Source organism: Ischnura elegans, chromosome 10, assembly GCF_921293095.1.
Source record: "Ischnura elegans chromosome 10, ioIscEleg1.1, whole genome shotgun sequence".
NCBI classification, from domain to species: Eukaryota; Metazoa; Arthropoda; class Insecta; order Odonata; family Coenagrionidae; genus Ischnura; species Ischnura elegans.
The window spans coordinates 13,817,465-13,837,565 of NC_060255.1; positions in this window are offsets into that span (position 1 = coordinate 13,817,465).

Genomic DNA, 20,101 nt, shown 5'->3' on the forward strand with positions numbered 1-20,101 from the left:
TATTGGGGCCAGAGGTGAATTATTACAGCCCAAAAGAAACACATATGAGGAGACATAATATGCTTCAACCAAGTAAAATACTAAAGTCCACTTGCCAGAAGTTTTAGATGGACAGTGTCCATTACACACCTCTTTTTTCGATGCACGGGGCTACGGTGGCTGCTTTCGTAATAGATATTTTATGCTTTCCTCTTTCTTCTACGAGTAGAGATTACATGGAGTAGCACATATGTTCACAGCGAAAAGTTAAAGAGATGTATAGGAGGCACTAGATATGTACCTACCCGCAAAGGTCTGAAAACTTTACTGAATGGACTTGTGCTATTTAGAATACATGGCTTCAATTCCTATCAAATTACTATTTCGGATCTCGTGATTAAATAGAGGAAAATTAAACGTTGTATTTTCCATTCTTTTCATTAGCAAAAAGTAATTAGTTAAAACGCGTATCGTTATAAAGCGTTGTAATTAGCAAAATTTTTCCATTTAAAAGAGTGGATGAAACAAAGATTATTTAACTTCAATTCATCATATTACAATGCTATTTTGTATTTAAACGAATAGTTTTCGCCTAGGAGATTTGAAATTACCCCAAATGAAATCGTACATTCCAAAAAGCCACGAGCCTTCTGGGCAATGTATTAAGGCAGTCTTCTTCTGAGCATATACAAATCATCTAAAGTCACCAATTTGAATTCTCACGATAAATAGATAGTTTACAGCATGTAATATCTATTGCTACCATTAAATGAATCTGCGGGTTAAGGTAGTTTAACTTGGACTATTTTGCGAATTAAAGCGGTCTTCCGAATTTGGAAATTCCTTTTAAATTGACAATAGGGCCTACTGCCTTTCAAACTATCCAAAAATCCTATTCCCTTACTCCCCTGTACCGGAAAATCAAATATTATTACATCCAATACAAGAGAAACCTTCCCACTAAGAAATCGTTTCATCCAAGCCCTTCGTGTCTCATAAAAAAGCTGCCTCTCCTCACCCACCAAGTCTATTACTTCGGGATTCCTTTTCTTTTCCGACAACTTCACCCTCTTCACTACCCTCCATAACTACACCATAAGGCTCGTACGCCACAGTCTATCCTCGTCTTCCTTTCTCAGTTTCCACGTTTCCGAGCCATAAACCTCTGCACTCCAGATAAGAGCCAATGCTTTTTCACAGAACAAAAATATCGAAGCCACAGCTCTTGGTGTCCGATTGATAAACAAAACTATCCATAATATATCGAATTCTAAAATCTTGGAATTGAAGGCTTCCATTTGGCACACATGGACAGACGCATTGTGTAGGATGAGAGATATGGGTTAGCGAAATGGAATGGGGCCGCGATGGATAAGAAATGAGTCTCCACAGGGCGCTGCTGGAATACGTTGTCTGGAGCCGTGACCTTTAAGAGGAGACGGAGGGAGCGTAACCAAATAAAAAAGAAGACGGGCGAGAAGCGCTTCGCTCCGACGCGGCGCCTCCCATTCGTCCAAGAAGGTCTCACTGGCCTTCTTCGACGAATCGATTCAACGGCAATACCGTCGATATAGTGATCGAGGCGCCAAGGGAATTGCATACGGAATGCCTTACCCCTTCCACTAAAAGTTACATCTACGCTCTCCATTCCAGCGTATTTTGAATGGTTTTCAAAAATGTTCGCACCGTAGTGATGGAAGCAAACCTATAAAAATATGTTTAGTATTCGTAAGCGAGCATTTGCACTCGTGAGGAACAGCACTCGAAAGAAATGGATTTTATACATATAAAATATTCTTCTACATACGAATTCTAAATATTAAAATCACTCATGAAATCACTTAACCCCCCAACATTCCCGTTTCAGAAAAGATCGCAGATTGTCAGAACGTAGGTTTTCGCGACGATGGTTTGATCTCTGCATTTCTTCAGGGTTTTCTTACGCGTCAGCTTGTTTATGGACAAAAGTTACGCTGGCTGGCTGCTCGAAGGTTTCCTGACCTTAAGACACTGGCAGGATAGCCAGCAAAACCGTTGTCCATAAACAAGCTGACGCGGAAGAAAACCCTGAAGAAATGCATAGATAAGATCGCTGATTGTTCCATTCTGTCTATTAAGTTTGTTGATAGCAATGGGGAAAGTGGAATGGAAGATGCACAGAGCAGATGCACAGAGCAAGAGGCAAATTATGAAAAAGATAAGACACCATAGTTTACATATTATTTAGAAGAAGACTTTGGAAATTTGGAAGAGAAAATACCGATATATATTAATATATTAGTATGGAGCAAATGAGAGGAGGCTAGGAGATAATATGAACTAGAAAAACACAAGATTGAAGGCGTGAGAGTTTTTTTACTTAGGAAACCGAATTATCAACGATGGACGAAGCAAGAAAGAAATAGTAGAATAGCGCAGGCGAGGAGGGCTTTGTATAAAAAGAAGAATCTGCCTAAAACTGATAATACAAGCATAGAAGTGAGAAAACAATTCACCATATGCTACCAGTGGAGCATGTTTCTCTCGGGAGCGAGGCTTCGTTGACAAGTGCAGAGACGTCAAGAGTGGAAGCATTCGAAATGTAGTGCCACCGAAGAATGACGAAGATAAAATGGATCGACCGTGTAAGTCACTAGGAAATGCTAAGAAGAATGGGAGAAAAGGGAAATCTTCTAAAAACCTAAAGAAGAAGAGGGGGAACTTACTCGCCCACATTATGATACGCTTGATGAAAAGAATAATCGCAGAACAAGTGGAAGGAAAGAAGGGTAGGGGACGGCCCTCAATGAGTGATATTGTACAGGTGACGAAGGATGTAACACACAAGAAATACATCACTAGGAAAAGATTAGCGGATAGGAGAGAGGAAAGGAAAGCTGCGTCAAACCAATCTGGCGAGTGTTGACTTATGATGATGAATTTTACATAGTTTGGTTTAAAGTTGCTACCCCTCCGATGGATTTTGATAATAGGGATAGTGAATTTAGAACAATTTCATGGGGTATTTTCACTATACCAAATCATAGTCTACAATAGCGCCTAGTTTTCCAATTTTTTATTTCAGCCAAAAATCTAATTTCCTCTCATTTTAGCACTCGTGAAGAATGAGAAGGAGAATGATTTTAATATAATCTATTCTCTGATTCATTTGTTAACTTTTTAAATTTCCCGCAGCGATACCAACGTTGACCGTTCTAATACTGGCGTAAGCTCTAACTTAACTGCGCTACCATTAAAATTTCCTCTTCAGGCCGATCCACGCATATCAAGGGGCGTCTAATTAAGCGACCCCGGCCCCTCGTGGACCTCAGAGGAAGGGGAGAGAGCGGTCCCCAAGTTCCAAACCCTCTTCGGCCGGAAAAATGCATCACCACAAACAAACGGGAGGTGTAGGGCGGAGTCGCGACATGGGAACACGTGTAGCGCAGCTGCTCCTCTCCAGAAACCAGCAGGCCACACTGCGACGAACTTGAGAGAGAGACCGCAAGGGGGCGGAATTTTGGGAGACAAGGGTGGGTGGAGGGGGTGGTAAATCTCCAGAATTCCAAAGGGGTGGGGGTGTCGAGAGAATTAAGGGTGTTGGGGGGAGGGGAAAGCGATGAGAGTGGATGGAGGAGAGACTATACCGACCCCTAAACTCTGCCCGTATACATAGGATTAAACAGAGGTCAGAAGCTAACAGGAGCGGACAGCTGGTGCCTCCTTCCACGACCAAACACCGGGAGGTGGCACGGTTATTAAAAGGATGCTCTATCGAGAAATGATGCCCGAATAATTTTCGTAAAATTGCCACCATATTCGCAACTAATTGTACAATTCCCCTTGCTATATGGTTGACAGAAGACTTGAGAGGATTATTATCTGGATAGATAACGTGGAAAATTACGGACGCCGAGGAAAGAGATTATGGGAAAAAAATCCGAATATTCAAGCGTGATAGAGTGGATTTTTTCAAGATGTAGTAACATCGAAACCTAGGTCGGAATAAAAAATATAATCGTGGAAAATTGCAAATGTTTATTTCAATAAAGAATATAGAAAGACAGAAGGCGTTCGACACGCGGGTGTAGAGAAGAATGGAGAAGGTGAAGTGAAAGGAAGAGAAAAAGAAGTCATCAATCCATATGAGAGAATTTCTACAACAGCATTTGCGGCACGTCATAAATTATGTAATGTAGGTACGTACAATTGCGAGGTCATCATTAATGGCCAACATTCCTAAGAATGGTTTGACGCTACTCCCCAATCAATTCTACTCTCTCCTAATCTTTTCACACCTAAGAATTTATTCTCTTACACATCTTTCTTTACCTCTTCCACATATTGTGTTCAAGGTCTTCCTTTTCCGTTCTTGCCATCCACTTTTCCCGACTATTGTTTTCATCAGGGCATCATTACGAGGCAAGGAAGAAAAACTTGAGATGAATTTTATTTACGAATGGAGGTAAACGATTTCTCTATTAAAATTTAAAAATCAAATTAAACTTCCGGAAGAATATAATAATCGGATTTCTCGCTATTACTTAATTTAACTAGGCTCTAAGTTCCCTAAGTCTTTGAATGATAAATTTCGTTTAAAAATGTAGGCATACGATCAGCTAGAATTGGGAGTTTTTTTTGAATCACGAAGCTCGCGCTTGCATGATAGGGAAACAATTTCACGCGGAGAGATTTCAATTTTCCTGATATATTTTTCCTACACCCGTAAGCTTTTTTTTTAGCTTTCCACTTGTGGCGGTAGTAGAGAAAGATCTAGAGGGAAGAAAGATTATTCACTGCGGGATAGGAATGAATACCAGGGTATAAATGGCACTCAGGATAGATCCTAAAGGAAGAAGTTATGATGTTTGACGGAGAAAAAACCTGAATTGGAGAGCTATAGAAGCGATAGATGAATGATGAGGATGAAATGGATCGACCAAGTAAGTAATTAGGAACTACTAAGAAGAGTAGGAGAGAAGAGAAGCCACGTGAAAACTTCGATAAGACGACAGAACAACTTTATCGGCTGTATCTTTAGACATAATAGCATGATGAAGACATTCGTCGAGGGACAAGAAGAAGGCAAGAATGGAAAAGGAAGACCTCGACTAAGACCTATGTAACAGGTACAGAAGAATGTGAAAGAGGAGAAATATGGAGGTGTTAAAAGATTGGCTGATAGTGAGAGGAGATTATGATTGAGTAGAAAGCTGCGCCAAGCCAATCTTTGGATTTTTGACCGGTGATGATGAAGGAAGCGACTGCCGGGAATAGCAAGGAACCCAGCCGGTGGGAAACACTATTAATGAGTCAATTATCAGAGGAAGCGAGGTCGCGTCAAATGGAAATATGATCAGAATAATAACCATGAAGTCTATTGGAGTACTTCACCACATTCGGGCTATACCATAGTCCAGTAATTACGATGCTGAAATGCCACGTCGGTGTCCTCAGATCGATTCTCGTCAATGGCACTTTTTTCATGATTCCCTACTACTTTTTTACTTTTCATTATTTCTTTTCTCTTATTCCATTCAGAATTATTTACGTGATTTTCATTGAAGATTTTATTTCTGGGCGAGGAATATTTTTTGTGCACATGCGGTCCGATTTTTTCCCCTGTTTCACACGGAAGCTTCCTTTGAATTATGTTCCGTCCGTGTCGAGACGCGATCTTGGTACCTTGGCATGATAGTAGAACACGTCATCCAGTATACCATGATAACACACATTTAAATACAGCTTAGAAGACCCTAGAGCCAAAGCCAAATACATAAACACCAACCGATTCTCGCGCTTCTATTGATTAAGGTTGGAGTACGATTTCATGCGCGGGGACCTTGTTAGCATTATAGGAATACTACTGCTACCAAGTGGATCCTCCAACGGTAATATAAACTCTATTCATGACATAATCCAATATAATGATATCCACACAATCAATTGAAAAAAATACGCCGATATTCAGCAGCTGAAACTGCGCAATCGGCAACATGATAGCAAAAATTAATTTGAGAATCGGTTTTTTTCCAGGGTTAAAATAATTGAAAGTTCATCAAGAATGGCCCAAAATTTCTACACTGTCGAGCCGGGCCTGATTACACATGTGACTGAAAAAAGTCGTGAATACTTGGCGTTGCACGATTCAATATGCATCTATTATGAAATCTCTGGCATGCAAAAACGTATCTAGATTGATCAAAATTCAACTTTAGTCACCAACCCTGGTATACTATAGTTTTAATGCTTCTCGAGTGCTTCCAAATTCTTCCACACAGCGGCTAATGGTCGAAAATGAAAGTTCTACCCACGGGAGGGATGGTACGCTTATTAAATTATTCAGACAACGATCTATCTTGTCTGATTCGCCATCGAAAATTAAAGGGGAATAAACAACCCCGTAAGGGGCTAACCTGTTCGCTCGATTAGCGAGTGATATGGACGCTAGATGGAACTCCGACTAAATGGAGATAAGAATCATGAATATTCAGGAACCGGGCAATAATTCACGTGCAAGACGCCACAAATGAGCACCAACCTGGCGCCAATTAAGATGTTCACGGACCCGATAAATCAATCCAAATTGATATCGCGCAAGTGGAAGCCTTACATATTAACTCGAACGCCTCGGTGAGAATTCATTCACGGGAGAGCGAACACTCATAGCATTAATATGAGAGGATAATCATACCCGAATATTCAACGCAGCGCAATCAGGACTGAACATAAACCTTTTCCGAAATGTAATCATATTTCAGAATTTTTTTCATCAGCCTAATAATTTTTTATGAAGAATTAAAATGATAAAATAATTCACGATTGAAACAAATACGGAAAATGGTCTAAAACGCATCACTCCGTCTTGAGCACATTTTTTTCGCCAGACATTACTCATAAAACTCTTCCTATCACCTGAAATTGTCAGGGTCCATAGAGTAGCCCCTCGTAAACATTTGACTGCATATTATAATTGAAGTATTCTACCGATTAAGGTAGGTTTCCATGGATTACTTAAGAATAATTCTGGGAGCCTCCCCTTCCATCATGCACTTCCCTCTTCAATGCACAATAAGACCAACTCCCTTTCATTCTTTCTAAAATTCCTATTCTTTTCCTTCCCCTCCCACGCTAACCTAACCTTCCTCCCTCTAACACTGTTTACAACATCCCATCCCCGCTAAGTACTCGCTCGATTCATACTTTCTGTCTCCTCCGTATCTCATCTAAAAGCTGCCTCTCATCGCCCACCATGTCCTGACTGCATCCTAAACATGGAAATTTTAATTCATTATTTTCTAGAAGGTTTAAGACATTTACATGACATAAGACAAATCTTAACAAGGATATAAGAACCCTACACATCCTCAAAAATTTCGAGTAACTTTTATGGAAGTAATTCGTCATGGAAAAAAAAACAAAATACTAACGCCGAGCAATAGTGATGCTTCTTAACTCTTGGTAACCCAACAATTGACGAATGCCTCAGCGGATCTGTTTGTGGTCAGCCATTTGGGGAATCACAACAAATGGGACGAAAAAAACTGAAAAATAGTATGCTGTTGAATGGAAAGCACCGAATGAAATCGCACGTGAATATTTTCTTGGGATAGGTTAACGCAAGGGCATAAAATCAAAGCTGCTAGACTCCACTGACCCTTAAAGCCGGCAATGCAGCTCTATGGAGCCATGGGAACGCGCAAGTCTTTCCAACGCGGAAGGGTTGTAGCCCAAAGGAAAGGGTATGACTCATTAAGATTGAGATATGATTTTGATCCATTTCTCTCCATAAACAATGATATCAGAAACAACTTCTACCTAATAAAAATTGATTGGTTTCACTTGATAATAAAATGAATGCCGCACCACTTCAAAGCAAAAAGATCACGACAAAAACATTTACTCGTCATTGTTACTCGAACTTATCAAATTGGTAGGCAAAAACGCGATTGATAACAAACGCTTCTTTGGAAAAAGATCCGTTATCTGGAGGCTACCAAGAGGGGAAAAGATTATAGTAGGACAGTTTTGATGTTTTTATGCGGAAACAAGTGACGAGGCCAGATAGGCGATAATAGAAGTGAAATAATACGTATGATAAACAAATAGGAATGATGGAGAAGGCGAAGGTAGGGTAGGCAATAATAATAATAATAAACGTCTTTATTGGGCGAGATTGGTATAAGAAAGTCCCATTTCCATCTAACCCCTAACAGATAACCCCGGCAGAGAGAAACCGAAAGATAATTTCAGACTGCTCTTGACGAAGGCCTCAAGTGTTGGCAACGAAAATCGTAAATAAAACTCCGCTGTAGCCAACCAATTAGCAGCATTGTGAGAAAAAACCAATTGGTCTCATATGCAATCGCTGAAATAAAGACCAAATAATCATAATTAGTACTTATTACTAAACTGCTGACAACTGGCTTTCCCTAAAAACCTACCTTGATCGAAAATAAAGACTATACTAATCGATAATTTTTAAGTTTAATTCAACTGTATTAGGAAATTGTATTTTGATAAAAAAACATGATGAATTAAATCAAATAAAACTTTCACAAGGTCTGCTCTTTCCAATGGCGAAAATTGGTACGCTACAATGCGTTCTGACGCCTAGCGACATCATCGTGGCGAATAATTAATTTTCGTCATTAAAAAGAGGCAACAGGGCAAACTTGTAGCGAACCTCCTTCAATAATTACTTTAAAGATTACCTAAAGATCTATGGGGAGATATCGGATTCGAAAGAAAAGAAGAAGTAAGCATGTCCACTAAAGTCAACTGGACACCACACATATCACAAAGAACATACGGCGGAGAGATACAAAACGTCATGTAAATAGCACACACAAGGCAATAAAATACGGTTTGGATAGAGTGAGTTCTAAGGAGGGGAGGGGATGTTGAAAACAGTGTTAGAGGGTAGAATGTTGGGCAAACGAGGGAGAGGAAGAAAGAGAATGGGATTTTTAGATAGAATGAAAGGGAATAGGTCTTTGAATTGAATTGAAGAGAGAAGTCCATGAAGGGAGGAGAGACTACCGGAATGCTTCACGAAGCTCCATGCAAGCCTGCCTTAATCGGTAGAACACTTTAATAATCATTATACACATGACAACAATAAATAGCTTCGGTTATCAACAACAGAAGAATAAATTACTTCATGATTAAAATGACGCACCTTGAAAATGACACAAAGTGTCGAAACCATGCGGTCGACAAGTGTTAAATAAAATAGTGTGGAAATTACCATTTGTGTTTTAATCATGGATATAGCATTAGTCCACAAAATTAAGCCTGACACGATTTTATAAATTACTTCAATTATATCTTTGAATATTACCTAAATATCGCTGGGAAGATATCAGACTGGAAGCCAAAATGGACGTATGCACTTCCGCCAACGTCAACTGAACTCCACACCTCGATATCACGAAGAAAATGTACACATAAAGTCACGTAAATAGCACACACAGACGGTTATCACCGAAAAACCTTATCTTCAGCCTCGTCAGGTGGGGCCCTTGAGAAAATTCCTGAGATAACACGAAGAAGTGCTCACACACACACTGGCCCGAGGCGAGGAACACGACCGAAGGAACAACTCGGGCCGGACACAGACAGCACGGCGCCAGAACAAACGAGAATCGCACCGCGCGCTACCTTTGACTCCCAAACAGACCGCGATGAAACTAAGCGTTTATAGCCTCCGACAATACCGACAGAACCGCTTCCACGGAATAAAAAATAATAACGCTCTCCACTTTTTTCATCCCTTCAACGATTGTTATTTCGACGCGTACCTTTTCTGCTTTACCGGGCCAAGGTCGCACTCTCCGCGGGAGGCAAAAGCTGGTTGAAGTTCTGCCCCGGGCGGGTCTTGTATCCCACGGCGGAGACGCTATATCAACGCGCGAAGGGGAGGCAGTCTCAGTCACTTTTCACCCGCGGGGGTTCGGGCGACCCAGTCAAGGCGCTCGGGCCTAACTATGTATCAAGTTAGAGGCATAAAAAACGTAAAAGGGATGCTTGAAATATCCACGAATAAAATATCAGGGGGTAATAAATGTTGAGAGAAATCATGTCGTAAGGATGACGCACTTAAGCAAGAGTGACATAATATGATTTTGTTCTTTACCGGCGTATGATGCTGGTGAAATCATCTCGGATTTTCCTCCGGGTGTGTTGCTTGTAGGCTGCCTCCGCCATCGTCCTTGGGGAAATGTGGCGAGTCAAGAGGCAGCCATCGAAACGTCGGCCTACAAGCAACTCACACGATGGAAAACCCGGGAAGATTTCACCGACTGTGACATAATATTCCATTTAAGCAACGGCCACTGACATTTCCAAAGCATAACACTATGACCACTGATCTCCAATCACCTATAAATATAAAAGAGGATGCCTGTTTGTCTGTTCGTTATGCGTTTCCATACGGCTGCACGGATTGTGAACAATAGGTGCGTTTCATGCTCACGAACCCAGTAGTGCTACTTCCGGCTGCGTCCGACATATTGCGTCGTTTACTATTATCATTTGTTACGTCACATCATACAGCTTCTGCGATTGCCTATCCTGCCTGGTAGATAGTGGCGTAGCCAAGTGGAGGGGGAGTTCCCGGGGGGTCCGGACCCCCCCAAAAATAAAAACACAGTCATTTTCATTCATAAAAGAAAAAATATAGAAAAATCATGAATTACCAAAATATTTCTTCGAAAAACGAAGTTTTTTTCGATATGAAAGGTGTTAAGACTAGTTTAAAACCCTCTACTTAGTACCTTACAACTACGCTATTACGGTTACCACTAATTTTCTACGATCGATAAGAGACTAAAACGGCAGCGTTTGGGCTTACTAATAGGTTATATGCATGTTTCTGAATTTTCCTAATATTTTAAAAAGCATTTTTGCAAGTTCTTGCTTCATAGGCAGATTGTCTTCATGATTAGTTGGTAATTTTTTGCCTTCGCGTGCGTTAGGAAGTATAATTTGTTCGTAAGCGAAACATTTTCATGACCATTTGGTGTGCATGTGGGAATCCTATTGCATGCTGCACGCTGATGATTCACCTTATGCCAAACACCCAAAAAGTGGCTCGCAATGTAGATGTTAATGTAAGGTAATCTTGCAGTTGAGGAAAGCTCCAGCAAGTTGGAGGTACATATTGCTTACTGATCCATTACTCCGTTCTTTACTCACATCCCGACTGCCATTAAGTATTAGGGAATATCATTTTCCATTTTTTTTTTCAGAGGAGTTCGAGTGAGTTTGAAGTAAAGACCTCCTCCATACAGTTACCCTTCTTATGAAGCAGAATTCCATTGCTCATTCCATGACCTTCCAATTTCTCAAAGCAAGACGTCGATCGCACGCCCCGGAGCTCTACATGATTTTCTTAAGCTTTCATTCCATATTTTTCCAAGGTTATTAACGACCTTGGACTTTTTCGCTTAAAAAAAACATTACTTTCGATTTTATCAGTTCGCAAGACAACATGAAATATGAAAAAAACTTGCTTGAACAGCCCACGGCGGAATTCGTTTTGGACGGGCCAACCAATGCCGTGATGAGTCGGCCTCAAACCAGAATGAGAAAAACAGTTGATTGATGTTAAAACCTGAAGCGCGCTTAAATAATGGAAAGATTCGCATCGAAGATTAAAAACGGTGTTAGGGCACTAGGAGCATGAATGATGTGCGGAAAACTCTCGAGTTATATTCATGCTATACCGGTTCTGTCTTTATCGTAATGATCTAAAAATACACCGAGGTTATCGGAGCTGACTGCGTTTTATTTTCTCAACAAAATTTTCAGCTTCAACCTTTTCTCAAAAGTGCCCGAACTCGTAGAACATTAGCATAACTAGCTTCAGTTCAAATTGAAGTTACAGCGAGGAAAAATTGCTGAAAAATTAAATGGAAGACAATCCCGATCCAATGACTCAGCTTCTCTTTCCAGAAGTACTCTCACTCCCTCCTATATAAAATAATGATTGACTGCTTTCAAATTTTTGGCCATAGCTCTAAGAAGTTAAGGGATATTTTTTTTCGGAAGTGCAAAGCAGAAGAACGGTCGTGCTCTTCGACGTACGAAAAATCTAAAGTATCGAAATCTCGACAGGGAAATAGCAACTAGAACATTTATGACCAAAAGCTTGCACATTAACTTCTAGTAAGGCGTTACCGAATTTTGATTTCTTAACAACATTGACTAATATCTGTCAAAATTTACGTTATTCATGGCACATTGATACACATTCGAATAGCCACTCCAACATAAAGCAGCACGGCTCAAAATACTAAAGAATTCCGTCACGTATTTGGTCACTAGCACTCAATACAAGCGACTAGCATACTCTAAACGCAGTGTCCAAACGATTAGAAAAACTATGCATGACGGGTATCTTAATTACCGATGTTTAGGAAAAATACCATTATTTAACGATTCTTCGATAAGTATCTAATTTGTGATCTTATGGAAAAACTATTCTCTGCTATTTTCTGTAATAATGAATACTTTTCTGTGCATATACTTGCCTTGATGCTAACAATAAGACATTTTCGTTTGTCAGTACCGTCAGTTATGTGGAATGGCAGCCCCATCAAAAGAGCAATATTCTGGAAAACTAAACGTCATTGTAAAGCACAGCATGGAACAAGTGACTTCATAAACAGTCCCACGCACGGGTGCAAATTCATATAAACCAAGGATGAATAAATTCAACTTTTTGCGGAGAGATGTCGCGGAACAAAATATCGAATGATAATCAAAGATATCGTATTGCTCACTACTTTTATTTTTACAGATTACAACACGTGCAGCGATCGCTACACAATTATCATCAGGAACTCATACTCAGTACCTGATGTTCATGATTGAGAAGCAATTGAAACACGTATTGTAAGCTGTGAAAATAAAATTAGTGGGCAGTACGATATCTTTGTTTACCACACCAAGGACGAAGTTCACCAAGAAAAAAATCACATTTTAGGTTCGAATACTTACTTCTTTAGCTAAAAAGCCTCAATGTGTATCAGACCCATCATGTAAACTTTCTTCTCAACCGTCACATCATTTCGCTATCTAGAAACACATTGTGTACGCGACTCATTCGCAAGGCGCATGCTTTGGAACAATGGGTCTTTCTTTAATCACTCCACTCGCTTCATTGACGTGCATCAACTGGATATCTTGTCATGCTTTTTCTCCTCGAGGCCGTTCGAAAGGCGCCATCAACGATTTACTTTTCCAAAGGCTCCCTTTTATCTTATGCCGACACGTCATGCGTTGGTTTATAGAAGTGACAAGGAGATAAAAGAATTGACATGGCTTAAAAGAAACGACTCTAATATCATGACCAAATATTACTGGTCGACTGGGTCTCAAAATTCAGGCAAGATGAAATCTGGGTCAGTAACAATATTCCTCGAGGCTAGAAGCACGAAGCATATGTTTCTTTGAATACTTTCAGAGAATAGCTCAAAAAATACCAAAGGCATAAGAGTAGCGAAGGCTTCGCTACCATTATTTTGAAGTGAAGTGCAATCCAGCACTGAAGTTCGATAAAATTAGCTCGTTCAAATGCAATTAAACCCCTTGTGTTAATTTTCCCGGGATCTTCTAACTACGATGAAATCCGTTGATTGAATAAGGAAAGAATATATATTAGTACGCAAAAGGAGGTGCATTGCTACTAGGGGAAGCAACGAATAAAATGGAAAATAAATGAATTTATCGCTTATTACATCCATCCAAGGGAAGAAAATATACAAACAACATTATTTTTAAGTTTTAAAAAAGAACTTTACGCAAAAAATTGGTTTATTTATTAAAATTTCTCAGATAACATAATTCCCAAGATGGCAAACTTTTTCACAAAGGCTTACTTACTGATCATCATCACTGGTCAACAATCCTAAGATGGGTTTGACGCAGCTCTCCACTCAATTCTCCTATCAGCTATTCTTTTCACACCCACGAATTACATCTCTTTCACATCTTTCTTTAACTATTCTATATAGGATACTTACTTACTGATAACTTCCGTAAATATTTAGCAGCTGCAAGATTATTTTGAGAAATAAACACATCTAGCGGAGAAAGAGAAGTCACATATATTCCATATAGTTTTCGTTAACGCAGTAGATGACAAAGTATTTCATAATATCGCCTTGCAAATATCGAGGAAAAGTATTACATGCCAAAAAAATCGAAACTAGCTTAGTATGTTTAGCGTGGAATTATTCTATAATTCTCATTTCCGTTCACAGATCACTTAGCTGTGCACTCATCACCTCACCAATTCATATTATAGTTTCCTTCCAATAGTTTCCTTCCTATTCCAGTTGTCGACATGCTTCTTCATGTTCATGGTGAAACAAAACACAGTACTATTCCACAAACTTTTATTTTAACAGTCTACTAATTTCGACGTTTACACCGTCATTGACTGAATGTCATCAATGACTGAATGACATCACCCTCAGAATGACGGTGTAAACGTCGAAACTAGTAGACTGTTAAAATAAAAGTTTGTGGAATAGTACTGTGTTTTGTTTCATCATGAACATTTCATTGTTCCACCAAGTAACGCCCAAATCAGTTGATTTTATGCTCCTTCATCTCCATTCTAATACACAAATGTAAGATTCTATCCAAGAGAAATGTCAGAATATTGTTAAGCATTTCAGCTGCTTGACGAACAATTAACGAGCGATTAATCTTTGAGAGAATTCTCTTCCATCCATGCCAAATTAGGCTCAAACTATTTTTCCTTTTTTCAGCCGATGAAACATTCCCCATTCTCCGTCCTACTTAAATACGCATCACATTTTATCTCTATCCGGTTCCCAATCTAAACAAAAGGTTATCCTATCGTAACGGACACCACCTCGCACTAAAATCATCCTCAGTCCTAAACGCACCTCAAAGGTTCCGTCCGTATTTTCTCATCAGTCATTGTTTCTTTCGCAACCACGACCATCAAAGATATTTCACTGATTAAGTTATATTTACCCAGAGAATAATTCAAATTACCACGACTATAACAGATTATGGAAACGGCTACTGAAGAGTTTGATCTGGAGTGTAGCGCTTTACGGTGCGTAAACATGGAAACATCATGAAGGACGAGAGAAGACTCGAGGATTCCATGATGTGGGTGTGGCGAAGAATGGAAAAGGAGAAGTGGACGGAGAGGAGAAGGAACGATGAAGTGTTGGACATGGTGGGTGAGGAGAGGCAGCTTTAGATGAGATACGGAGGAGATAGAAGGTATGGATGGAGCGAGTACTTAGCGGGGTGGGGATAGTTTAAAGTATACCGGGGGTAGCCGCGGTGATAACTTTTACGGGAGTCACCCGCAATGCACAATCGTGCGAAAGATCCACAGAGAAAAAATCATTCGCCTTGACCGGGATCCCGGTTTTGATTTTTTCTCTGTGGATCTTTCGCACAGGGTGGTGATGTTGAAAACTGTGTTAGAGGATAGAATATTGGGTAAAGGAGGGAGAGGAAGGAAAAGAATAGGAGTTTTAGATAGTAGGGAAGTGCATGATGGAAGGGAAGGCTCCTGGAATTATTCCTAAGTACTCCATGGAAACCTACCTTAATCGTTAAAATAGTTAAATAAATAACAGAGCTTTTAACATCCTCTCCTCGCTTAAAACCCGTTCCATCCCAATCCACTGTCTCCTCTTTGTATCATCTAGAAGTTTCCTCTCCTCGATAACAATGCATTGAATTTTATCGCTCCTCTTACCCAGGGAAAATTTATAATAAATCCCGCAATTGATGCAAAAGTTACTGCAGTGCCTATACTGATAAAATTTTATTTCTTTTTCCGCAGTGCCGCAGATAAGGACCCAAAATTCATTGTGCGCCCTCTTTCCTTTCGAAGTTCTCTCGGCGCCGTATATGGCATCGAGGACGTTACGTTTAAGTGCAAACGTAATCACCCAATCCCCGCACGAATCTTAAGTTTCGGCATTAGCATAGTAAACGAAAACCAACTTGAAGCACAATGGCGACCTCAATCCGTGAAAATAACGACGGACGTAAATATGCCCCAAGACAGAGAAAATCACCTCATTCCGAGCCGAGGGAGAGAGTTGAACAGGAGCACGGATATTGATCCCAGCGCAACAATAGCGGGAATATAAATTAAATCACGACGTTTATATATATGTATTTTTTTAACCTCCACTTCCGTCACAGGTTAAGGAGAAACCACTACTTTGAAGTACTACCTGCATTAGCATTATCAATTTGGAGTACGGCTATGCAACAATCTACGATGAATTACTCAACCCTTATTTTTTAAGAAATAATAATCATAACATATGAAGTGCACGACGTCATGCAACAATACGTCCCTTTAAAGATTCATCTGCCAAAAGACAAATCGATGGCTAAGTTCTAACAACATGTATCTCAAAAAGAGCAACTTTTCAGAACAGCAAAAAACGATTTATTTTTTTTAAACTGTATGCATATAATTTTAATTGAAATTAAAAACCAAAACTACATAAAACTGAAAAAGAAGCATACCTTTGCAAACAAAGAGTTGTTTTTCGCTTGAATTATATTTTTATTAAAAGTATTAGCAGTTTTAACTCGGCCAAATTTTGAGATACGTGTTGTTAGAACCAGCCATCGAAATACATATTTCAGTGACTACGTACTCGATTATCGTACTCGGTTACGATAGCGTAGGGAAGAGCTCACCATAGACAGAGCCACAGTTGTGTGTGTGTAACATATTCAGAGAAGGAGGCCAGCTCCTATCCCTAGACCATCTCTCAAAGCTAGCATTCCTGAATGGGGTGCTCGAAGGATTCACCCAAGATATGAACCTAGGTCGCACATAAGTCAGCAGCCATACTATCTACCTACAGGGCCACCACACTATCTAACATAGAAGATAATCAGTAGATGGAAACACAAAAATTATTACATCTAAGACTTACTTACACGCTAATTATGCGGCACCAGAAGGAGATAAATAAACCACACGAACACGATCAGCTATTACCTGAAATAAAAGAAAAAGAATATGAGTACAAGAGCAATCAAGGAAATATATAAATCATTCATCCGATAAATATGCATTACAATCCGAAGATTCAAGCAAGATGAAGTAAAATTTTTCTACATTGAAATAAATACTTGTGATTTTCCTCGATTATAAAATTTATAACGACCTGAGTTCCAATGTAAGTACATAATTTTCAAGGTAAATAATTTTGTGTAGTGCATTCATTTTAAACAATTTTTAACTTCAACTCCTCTTCTTTGACTCTCATCTCTATTCCGTTCGCTTTTTTCTTAAGATTTTCTCATCTCCACCCCTCCCAATACTTCCCCAACACCATTTAAAATTGTATAAATTGAATACAATACACGCCATACCTATATACCTTGAAGATGATGTAGCAAAATCGAAAGCTAAGTCACAATAAATTTTATAATCGTAGAATATTGCAAGTACTTATTTCAATATGATAAATATTTAGACGAGATTTGGCGGCGGCCAAAAGTTTCAATGAACCAAGTACTGAGCGGGGAGGGAATGCTGAAAATGATGTTGGAGGGAAGAACGTTGGGTAAGCGAGAAGAGGAAGGAGGAGACAATCCATCAAAAATGCAAAATTATTAGTTAAATGAGACATTGCAATGTTTCCACAGGATTTATTTTAACGCCATGCATTCCGTCATTTTGATAACGCTCTTGTAACAACGACACGTAGATTGAAAAATAGACTAAACCTTTTAGATAAATTCAAGATCAGTGTCTTTTCTAACGAAGTTAGCCATATCTTACGGACGCAAACATACTACGGAAGATCAGTTCATATAAATAAAATAAGAGAGACTGTAGAACAGACAGAATCAGACTTTTCGTCTTTTTTTCCACGATCAATAAGAGATAATAACGGCAGCGATAGAACTCATAAATAGATTGCATGGCTTGTGGTGTAGCCAACTAACCAATGTAAAACTTAACGCATGTTTCTTAATTTTATTATTATTTCTAACAGCATATGGTAGTATAATTTGTTAGTATGCGTGACGTTTTTTGGACTGTGTGATGTGCATGAGGGAGTCCAATTGCATGCTGCATGCTGGTGATTGATCACCCCCTGCCAAACACCCTAGAGGTGAAACAAAAAAGGAAAGACAATGGCAGGTTCCACAATTTAATAACTATTTATTTAATTGTGGAACCTGCCATTGTCTTTCCTTTTTTGTTTCATCATGAAGGAGTTCCATCATGTTTCGCCTGACACGATTGAATTTATCAAGCAGCCTAGAGGTGGCTCGCAGGGTATCATTTATAGATAGATGAAACATTATTTACAATGTTGTTTGCTACAACGAAATGCGTATTGTTAAAATAAACCCAGTGGAAATGTCTTATTTAACTACTATTAAGAACTTCCACCAAATCGTGACGCATATCATACTAGAGTAATGCAAAAATTCTGGAAGCCACTCTTATCTTCTATAAGATGAGATCCAATTTGGGGGATATACTCGTATGGGAAAATACCCCAAAGCCATCGCCACTGATTTTACGTGAATAACACTTCCAAGGGGAAAAATAATACATTTTTTTCGTCTGCTGTTGAGGGCTTATTTAGGTTCATTTCATTTCGTTTCCTTGTCAGCGTCCTCGATAAATAACTCAAGTAGGGACGCAGCTGCATATTTGTGCGGGCGGTGCATTGTGGTACACTCTCAATACAAGGACCAATGGTACTGGCTCTTTTTCATTTCCCGGACTCCAATAACGAGTGAGGCGATTGGGAAAACGAATCGACCGCGTCGGGGTAAATCAGGGAGCGAAGTCGATTCTCGAGCACGTTCGAGTGAGGAAGAAGAAGAAGGCCTTATCCTTCTTAATTGAGTTCTCGGGCGAGCATCAAAGCGAGGACCGGCCGAGGAGGAGGACTTGAAGAGACAGCGCCGCGGGCACAAAGGAAGGAGCCGACTCCCCTCAATAGAGGCCCCACTCTTCCTCCACACTCATCCGCTCGTCAAAGTCGGAAGCTCCGAGCAGGAGAGCAGGTAATTTTACCATTCCCGAGGACTTGGCTGCCGTTGTAAAGGGCCTCAAAACACTCTTCTCTGGTCACCGAGGACCTCTCGATACGTCGATATACTACGCGAGTGGTGAAAAGCCATTAATAGGGGAGGGGCGAGGTGGAGTATTTGAGACAGGAGGGGGATGAAAGGAACAGGGGAGGTTTTGGCTTTGTGGTTGAATGTGATGCCGGGGGGCGGATACTTTGAGGATTTTTATTTCAGGAGTAGGAGGAAAGAAATTTATTTGCTTTATTAATAGGGTAGTTTTCTTCATTAAAGGAAACTAAAGACTTTGATTGCGATTCGTTACCCACCATTAGTACATTCATAATATACAAATTATTTGGTTTCAGAAATCCCACTTTAGACGAATGGCAATGGTCAATTTTAACCGCATTTGAAAAAGGACTGATTGGCGCCCATGCGATGCCACTCCACGTGACGGCACAGGGGCATAGTTTCTATAAGAGTACATAGGAGTTTTACATCGTCTGAGATTACCAATGCATGCAGGAGGCACAGAGCTCAGGGAAGCATCGGAAAGTTTCCTTCATTTGATAAGGTATTAATAATCCTTATTTAAGCCAAGCGCTACCGGCTAGCAGGGTACTCTGCTACCTACAAGCAACCTGCATCGTATCAGCGCTCAAAGCCTCGCCCCAAGGTCACCTCACACGGCGACAGCGGGAACCATAATGACGTCACACGGGCTTTTCCCACCATTCATACTTAGCCGTCGCGTTTTCGCGCGCTTCAAATTTTTCACTTTTCATTTAATCGTAAAAAATAGATATCGTCATTTAAAAATCTAAAAATGTGAAATTCGTACTCCAGGAGTAATAATCTTTCGATTTAGGCAATGAAAAAATAATAGGAAACCACTCTATTCCGCTAGATTAATTGATTCAATTCGTAGACATGCTTCCGTATAATATAATATCATCAGGTCTGAAGACCATTTTGAACAATGAACAGGGGCCTTTATTCACAGCACCCCCATCATCATCATCACTGTATGTAGGAAGCAAGACACCCGATTTTGAGGAGCCTTATCGTC